The sequence below is a fragment of the Mesocricetus auratus genome, unplaced genomic scaffold (assembly GCF_017639785.1).
Source record: "Mesocricetus auratus isolate SY011 unplaced genomic scaffold, BCM_Maur_2.0 Super-Scaffold_100020, whole genome shotgun sequence".
NCBI lineage: Eukaryota > Metazoa > Chordata > Mammalia > Rodentia > Cricetidae > Mesocricetus > Mesocricetus auratus.
Genome location: NW_024429201.1, coordinates 6,787,683 through 6,796,494, shown reverse-complemented (window position 1 = coordinate 6,796,494; position 8,812 = coordinate 6,787,683). Strand labels below are relative to the sequence as shown.

The following is an 8,812-nucleotide window of genomic DNA, read 5'->3' as shown; positions in this document are numbered from 1 at the left end:
TGAGTTAGGGTGAGCCCCGAAGGCCCCCTCACCTGCATTGAGCTCAGCCTGTGTAGCAGTGGGAATGCTTGCTGGTAGATTTCAATGATGTGGTATATGGAGAAAGTTTAGGGAGTGGACACTTTGTTCCTTAACCTGGAGAATACTGTCTTTAAAACTTTCAGGTTTGGATATTGCTTCCCTCTGTAAACTGTTGAAATGTATTTATCTTCAGGGTTTTGAGTCTCAAGATACTTTGATCATCTGAATTGGGAAAGTCTGATGCTTGGTTTTGAGACCGGATCATCAAATAGCCCAGGATGGTTTCAAACTCATTTTATAGCCCAAGATGATTTTGAACTCATCTTCCTGCCCCCACTTCCAAGGTGCTGGGATTTCAGGCATGTGTCACCACCTTCAACAAATTCCATGACATAAATCACTTCTCCTAAAATTGAGGTTAGAAAGAATCTTAGGGGCCGGGAAGATGGCTCACCAATCAGAATGCTTGCCACCAAGGCTGGTGGCCTCAACTGAACCACTGGAGTCCACATGATGGAAGGAGAAAATGGATTCACAAGTTCTCCTCTGACCTCCACATATACACACAGCACTAAATAAATACATATTTTAAAAGGATTCTTGACGGTTTTTTTTTCAGTAATGGGAGTCAGATCCAGAGCCCTGCACACCAGGCAAACATTCTACCCCTTAGCTGCACCCCAACCACTGTAGAGCTTTCTAAAATCTTAGACATTTTTTAAATCTTAGCTAGATAAAGAAACTAAATTCAAATAAGTTGTGGCACGTCTCAGAGCTATTCCATGTCACTGCAATACAAATCTGCCCTGTTCCTTTAAAAAGCTGCCCAACAATTTGTATGGACAGGTCCTAGTTCATGTAGCTGTTTTTGTTTGGGGAATACTTTGGTTATTAACAGGTTTTTTATACGATTGTAAATTGTAAATGGCAAACCCCTTGATCTTGTATGTAGTTAGATATCTGAGTATATTTACAGAATGGATATCAGGCATGACATCAGCATCTCAGTAAAGACCGTCCTTCCTCCTGAGTGACGCCTGTGGTCCGTGTTCATGCCAACACTGGATATTACCAGTCTTTTTCTTGAGTCTTTTAGGCACTGAAAACCAGGGATTGGAGTTTAGGTCAGAGGGAGACTATGTCCCTCAAGTGCACAGACTCTGCTTTCTTTCCCAGCACTGGGGTGGGGTGGCAGTGGAGACCTTTTATATCAATCTATCTGAACCTTATTTGTATATGTTATAAAGAATAGGAGCCAAGCCCTGTGTGTCTGAGTGTATGTGTGTTATGTGAGTGTGTATCTATGTGAGTATGTATTTCTGTGTGTGTATGTCTTATTTATTTATTGACAACAGATCCTAGAAAATATCCCCTGTGACACGTGACCAGAGCACACTGGGCATGTGTCTTTTGTTGTGTTCCTTTCCCACAACCTCTAAAAAGCTCATAAAAGCTGTCTTTACAGGGCCAGGGAGATGGCCCAGTGGGCAAAGATGCCTTCTGCCAAGCCTGCCGATCTAAGCTGGATCCCTGTGACTAATGCAAGACCTAGCTCTCACAAGGGACACTCATGACTGCGCACATGTGTGTGCATGATAAAAATGTTAGTTTGTAATTGTTTTTCTAACCACCCCACACGTGAAGCATGCTCCTGGAAGCAATCTGAACACACAGATTTCTCACCTTCCGGGCTTACAGTTTGATGCTTGGTAGTTTCCCCATAAGATGCTTTCATGTCACTGCCACTTAGATATAGGTCGTCACCACCTGCGCTCACGTCACCTCTTTCCTGCCTTCCACTTCCCTTTCTGATTTTCCTGCCATGTGGCTCCCACCTGTCACAGCTGCCTGATCGTGGACCTTTCAGCTGCCAGAACCTCTGTTCTTTAAAAACTACCCAGTCCCAGGTACTGTTACAGCATCAGAAACAGACTAAGACATAACCCGGTATGGACTGGTACCTAGCCAGCCGTGTTAATTAAGCTTTTCATCACTGTAGGCAAACACCCAGACAACCTGAGGGAACGTGCATTTATTTTAGTTCATGTTTTCTTAAGTCTCAGTCCAGGAAGAACACAGCAGTTGGGAGCACATGGCAGAGGCTGCTTGCATCGCAGTAGACAGAAACAGAGACAGAGAGGGGCAAGGGTGAGCTCTGTCCCACAGAGACAACCCCGAATGACCGTCTTCCTGCTTCAGAGGATATGAAACCTCACCAAACAGCTTCCAACCTGGGAACCTGGGAAACATTTCAGATTGAAACCTAGAAACAATGACTTTCCCCCAAGCTCTGAATTCTCAGCACACTGCTCTGGCAGCCACAGCCCATCTCTCACCGTAGGCATACTGATGGGGGCAGGCTGCCATCGCTGGACTAGGACACTGAGTAAATGTTTTACAGTGGTGGGCACATGTATTGTCACCTTGTCTGTCAGTGACCTCACCTATGTATTTTGAAGCAAAGATTGTTAGCAGTGGTCTGGCCACCCAAGGAGAAATAGAAGGCATGGTGGGTCAGACCCCAAGCCCTAGCATTCAGGAGACTGAAGCAAGAAGGTGTGAATTTGAAGGTAGTTCAGCTTCATGACACCCTGCTTTACTTTTATAAGCACATGTTAATTATCTATAACATTGTGGTTTTCCTCATCTATCTGATGTATGTTGGTCATTTCCCCCATTATATTATTTTATTCCTCCTCCTACTCCTGCTGACTCCCCTTCCTCTTTCTGACTAGTCTCCCCTCTATTTTCAGGTTTTGTGGGGTGTGTGTGTCCGTGTGTGTCCATATGAGTTTAGTTAGGTTTACTTACATGAGCATGGGTAGAGAGATATTTACAGGAGCAGCTCAGGGCAGTAATTTCATATCAAAGGTTGGGAGCTACAGAAGGAGGCCGAGAAGATGTCTGGTCACCCCACCCAGGTCTGCCAGGCTCTCACTGTTATCTAAGGTCTTCTGCAATTGCTTGTACACGGTGGGTGAAGGATGTTGCATGATGGATGCCTTCAGGAACAGAACCTGACTGAAAAATGGAGGAATCATAGAGCAGCACTCCAGCATGTCAACCCCAAGGGTGCCCAGCAGGACCCGCGTCCCAGCAGCCCCAGGGACAACCTGTTCATTACTGCATCCTCACTAAGGGCTGTTCCACTTTCCCTTCACAGTCTTACATCTGACTCTCAGTCTGGGAGCTCTTCCACGGAACCAACTAGAACCCCAGGCCTTGACTCACACTCTATTTCTGGAAGACCTGGGCCAACACAAGGAGGGACATTACTCCTGCCCTTTTGAGAACTGACACTAGCTAACAAGCATAGTCTTTCTGAAGAGAAACAAGACTCTTCTTGGAACAAGGGAGAGGGTCTATTTTTACATAAATGAGGAAGCTACAAAGGTAGAGGCTGAGACAAGTGTCAGGTCCAAAAGAAACCTGGACAAATGACTAACTGTAGTGTCTATTAGCACACCAAAGCACATGCTGGCCTCCAGACTCTCTCAGCATCACAAACACCTGTTACTGAGTCCATGCTGGCATCCTGACTCCTCTCAGCTCTTCTCACCCAACCCTACCCTAAGCTTCCTTTCTCCCACCTTCTCATTCCTATATAACCCTGCCGCTTGGCCCATGTGCTCTCTCTTGGCTCTTTCTTGACCCCCTCTCTCTTAGTCCTCCTCTTTCACCAGCACTGCTCACCCCCCCCCTCCTCTCATGGCCCAGTTCAGTCTACTGGCCATGATTAATCCACTGTTTTCTTTCCCTCTCTGGACTCTTCCAAATGCCTCTGGCTGTTCCCTCTTCATATCTACAATAAAAACCTTCCCCCCAACCATACCTTGAGGTGGCCATGTCCTCAGTGTACACAACATGTAGAGGCCAAAAGTCAACTTTGTAGAGTTAGTTCTTTCCTTCCACCTTAGTGTGGGTTCCTGGAATCAAACGCAGGTCCTTGTGCTTACAAGAAGACATTTTGCTAACTGAGTGATCTCCCTAACTCCACTTTAATAACATTTTTCTGTTGCTTGTTTGTTTCGGGACAGGATTTCTCTGTGCAGCCCAAGTTGTCCTGGAACTGGCTCTGTATACCAGGCTGGCCTCAAACTCAGAAACAATCTGCCTCTGGATCCTGAGTGCTGGGATTAAAGGCATGTACTACTATGCCCAGTTTTCAATCAAATGTTGTTTAGCAAAACTAAAAGATGCCAACCACTTTTCAGGGCCACCCTTTTGTGACTGAGGTCATGAAACCCTAAGCTCTGGGAACTACTCCCAAGCCCACATGGACATTCCTTTCTGTGACCCAGGCACTCTTATCATCTGCCATTTGTACACCAGTGTGACTAGCTTCTTCAAGCTTTGGGAGGTGATGACAGAAACATAGATTCTTATGGCATGTTCTTCTAGGGCCAGCTGGCTAATCCCTGTCCCCTGGTGCCCAGTGCCTGTCTCCAGATCTTCACCTGTCCACCAGGATATCTCTGGAAAATTGTCAGGCTCATGCCAGACCTAGAATCTGGTATGCCTATCCTTGAGAGGCCTGAAGGACAATAAAACCCACTCAAGTTACCTGATGCCTCGGTTTTCCTAGGATCCTCAGAAAGACCCCACATTGCAGCTGAAGCAACTTTAGTGGTGATGGCACTAAAACATTGTTGGCAATGTTTTAACTCCTGTCTAGTCAGAATCTCACCCGGTTCGGAAGAGTTGTCCCCAAGTATCGATGTCACTCCATCCCTTGTAAATGCTCCTCCAGCAGGGTGTGGTAACACACACCTGTAATTCCAGCACTCAGAAGGCAGAGACAATACAACACCAGCCTGATCTAACAAGACAAAACAAATGTTCCTCTAATTTAACAAGCATGCCATGCCTTCTGTTCTAGTCTCATTCTGTTGCTGTGATAAAATACCCGCTCCTACCCCCTAACCCCCTAACCCCTACCTCCCAACCCCCCACCTCACACACTGAGAAAAAAGCAACTTAGAGGAGGGAAAACTCTCCTGAGCAATTCTAGGTGACAGTTCATCCTTGCAAGGAAGTCACACAGGCAGGAAACAGTGGGCCACATCACACCCACAGTCAAGATGGAGAAAGCAAACGCACCCATGCTGCCAGCTGGCTTTCTGGCTGCCTTTCCTCACTCTCAGACAGTTCAGGGCCCAGCCTAGGGATTGGTGCTGCTTAGAGTGGGCTAAGTCTTCCTGCATCAGCTAACAATCAAGATAATACCCTACCGGCAAATCTGATCCGGATGATTCTTAATTAAGACTCTCTTCCCAGGTGATCCTACAGGGTCAGGTTGATAATCAAAACTAACCTGAACATTTGTTTGCACACAACTGAAATTCAAGCCCTTTTATAATTTTAACTTGATAAAAATCAGAGACACCATTAGCAATGATAAAGGACCACACCTGTGAACACAGCAAAAGATGTAAGTGGCTGAGAAAGCTCTCACCAAAGGAGCTACTAAGCAGGGGTAACTGCACGTAACTGTAACACCCGCACCTAGGTGGCGGCAGAAGGAAGGATTGAGAACTCAGGGCGGAAAAAAACTAAGCTACATAGCAAGTTCTAGGCCATCCTGGGACAAGGAATCCTGTTTCAAACTAACTAGAGGAACAAGAATGAAAGGCCTCGGTTGCTTAAATTTTTAATGCAAGTCCTAAAACTTTAATGCTACTCACAGAAAAAGAGAATGCCTCTTTCTCCCCTGGGCTCTATAAAAGCAAGTCCATTGGGAACAACTTTAAAAAATAGCTGAGAAGACGCCTAGAACTGGGGAGGCAGAGGCAGGTGGATCTCTGTGAGTTCGAGGCCAGTCTGGTCTACACAGCAAACTCTAGGACAGCCAAGGCTATGTCTCAAAAATCAAAAATAAATAAGTAGCCTTCGGGGTGGGGGCATCGTGTTGCCTCTGCTTACATGTGCAGGTCCCAGCCTGGGAGATGAAGGTGCTGAGCTCGAACGTCTTAGAGAAGTGTCCCTCTTGAAGTCACCTTTGTTTTTTGCAGTCATATAACTTATGGCTGGACTAGGGCCAGGGCACCTGGAAGGAGCGACGTGTGGGAGTGAGGGACCCAGCTCACTCTGTCACTTTAGAGAGATGGCATGGATATCTGTCCACTAGGGTTACTGTGGATCACAGACTGAACGGCTTCCACAGTGGAAACTGCTGTTTCCTGATTCTGGTGGCTAGAAGTTGGGAGGTAGGCTTGGGTATTTCTGAGGGTTGTACATGGCTGGACTTCCTGTTCTTACAGTTTCTCCCTGTGCACATGTCTTGAGTTTACACCCTTCCTATCAGGACCCCAGCTATCCACCCTGATGACCTTATTTTTAACTTAATTGCTGTGAAGACCCTATTACTAAATTACATCTATTCTGAGGACTTTTAGGACCTCAATATGTAAACACTGGGAGACACAATTTAATCTAATCACCAGCCAACCTGGCTGACTTTGGTTTCCCATTAGAAGAGAAAGCTGGCCTTAGTGCTCCTTGAGGGCTCTTTCAGGCCCAGTGTTTCAAGATTTACTCAGCTCTTTACAACTGCCAAGCCTGGTCCACCATCTACTCGGCTCTAAATACCAGAGTTTTCCCTTCTTGGTCCTGCCAGGCAGCCCTGGAGCAAGGGGGAAATGAGTGAGGAAATGCTCCAAGGGTGGAGTTTCCCGTTAGCTTTTTGTCATTTGCACTAGTTCTGTAATGGGACAAACATCCATGGCAGGGCAAAACGGGGGTCCTGACACCCTAAAGCTGTGACATGCGTCCTGTTCTTAAGGGTGATGCCTCATGCACTCAGCTGTAGATGACAAAATCCGTCCAGGAGAGCTGTGGTGTTTTGTTCTCTCTGCCAATTCATTAGCAGCGGTGGAATGCTTCCCCACTGTCATCCAGCCAGGCTAGGAACAGACTGGAGGCCAGCCTGTGCAGCCAGCAGGGATTGGGAGGGCTTGAAGATGGGAGGGCGGGACCCAGAGGGAGAAGAGGACCAGGAGGAGAGAGCCTGGGGGAGAGAGAAAGAGGGAGTGAAGGAGAAAGGGAGAGGTGGGGGAAGGAAAGGAGGGAGGAGAAGGGGGACGGGAACGTCACTGGCCTGGAGAGGTAACCTAGTTTCTCCCAGGGACTCAGATGGGAAGGTCAAAAGGCTAAGGAGAGGCACCAGGCCTGGTGATCACACAAATTATAGTGTGGCCAGCATCATCTTTAGGGAGAATTTAGAAAAATTGGGGTTTACTTACCTATAAATAAATTTAAAAAAAGCATGGGTTGTAGAAGCCTAACCTAAGGACCTGAAACCTATATAAGGAAGCAGAGCCGCCTGTAGTTAGCCCAAGGCCCAGTACAGCCCACTTCCTTTCTTTGTGCCTTTTTTATTCGTCTCTAAATGCGGAGATGGTAATACCACTGCACTTTGCTCAACTTAAAAATACATCTCTTCTGAATCACCTGCCTCACCCCCACCCCGCCCCCAGCCACGGCACTTCTAGCCAGCAAGGAGTCTTCCACGGCCACTCTGTCAGTCCAGGAGATCTTGCTGGAAGCTTCCAACGCTCCAGATGTTGAACGCAGTCAGGGCACAGCTCCACCACTAACCCAACTGTCCTTGTCTTACGAATGTGCCAACCCTTTATGTTTAAGCCTTTTTTATTAGGAGCGCCTTGGCTTCCTTTCCACACAGTCTGGAAAGATTCCCGCCTCGGACTTCTTCCCAGCTTTTCTGATGCTGAAGAATGATTCGTGTGTGCTGCTCTCTGGCTCTGAGTGTGTCCACGTCTTTCCCTTCTCTTCCCGCCTTGTTGGCAGCAGAGGGAGAAGCCAGCCTTCTGACTCTGTTCCTGCTACTAAGTGTGGGATTGGGCAAAGGGTCTCTGCAGACAGAAAACTGGTTAATTTATCATGAAAAACATTTGTGGTGTCTGTGGATTGAGCCTAATTATAAAAAATGCGACAGCTTCCTGTGGCTCAACCGCATATCTCAGCTGGGTTATCCTTGACTTATATACCTCCAACTGCTGCATTTTACTGTCTCTTGCCATCTGTCTTCTCAGACACTGGCATCTCAGTTGGTTCCTCTCAACTACAGGGACCTTAGGGTACTGAACCTGATATTTGGGGAACCATATTCATTTTTCTTTATTTTTAAAAACAACACACAAACCAGATCTCATGTATCTAGGCTGGCCTCAAACTCATTATGTAGCTGAGGATAACCTTGAACTTTTGCTCCTCCTGCCTCTACTTCTCCAGGGCTGAGATTATAGGTGTGTGCCGTTGTTCTTGGCTTATGCCAAGCTGGTAATCAAACCCCAGCCTCCACACAGGTTAGGCCAGCACTCTGTCCCCTGAGCTGCATTCCCAAGGCCATTCACTTATTCTAAAGCAAGGATTATCTGTCTCCCCTTGGCCAAGCACAGAGCTTAGTCATAAGGACACCAGAGCAGGAAAGACTTCCTGCCTGGGAGGAACTCTTGGCCTACTGTCTCCTGGTCCATGACGGCTTCTGGACTTACATGTGACTTTAATTTTTGAACTTTTATACCCACACTTCCTTTTCAAGGAAGACCCTGACATCCCTGTTAGCACAGAGCGTGGATATCTGCCAGATCTCTAACCCCAGCCAGACTTCCAGGCTCCTCTTGTTCTCATCCTTCCTGCTTCTGCCTGGAGTTCTGTGCCTGGGGTGTCTTCTGGGGTTTACAAACCCTGTCCATGAGTGAAGGTTAGGTCTGGAAGTCACTGGGCGATGAAGCCACTAGGACATTGCTTCCATGGAGCCCCTGTCCCAGCC

The 8,812-nt window shown here is 47.1% G+C and overlaps 1 long non-coding RNA gene across 1 annotated transcript; it reads right to left on the bottom strand.

The window, feature by feature from the left end:
• Positions 1 to 2,038: 2,038 nt before the first annotated feature.
• LOC110339533 lies at positions 2,039 to 4,840 on the bottom strand. Its single transcript, XR_002381595.2, has 4 exons — positions 4,709 to 4,840; positions 3,854 to 3,947; positions 2,833 to 3,042; positions 2,039 to 2,260 (listed from the first exon to the last, which is right to left on the bottom strand). It is a non-coding gene; the product is annotated as an uncharacterized LOC110339533 (long non-coding RNA).
• Between the last annotated feature and the right edge of the window lie 3,972 nt (positions 4,841 to 8,812).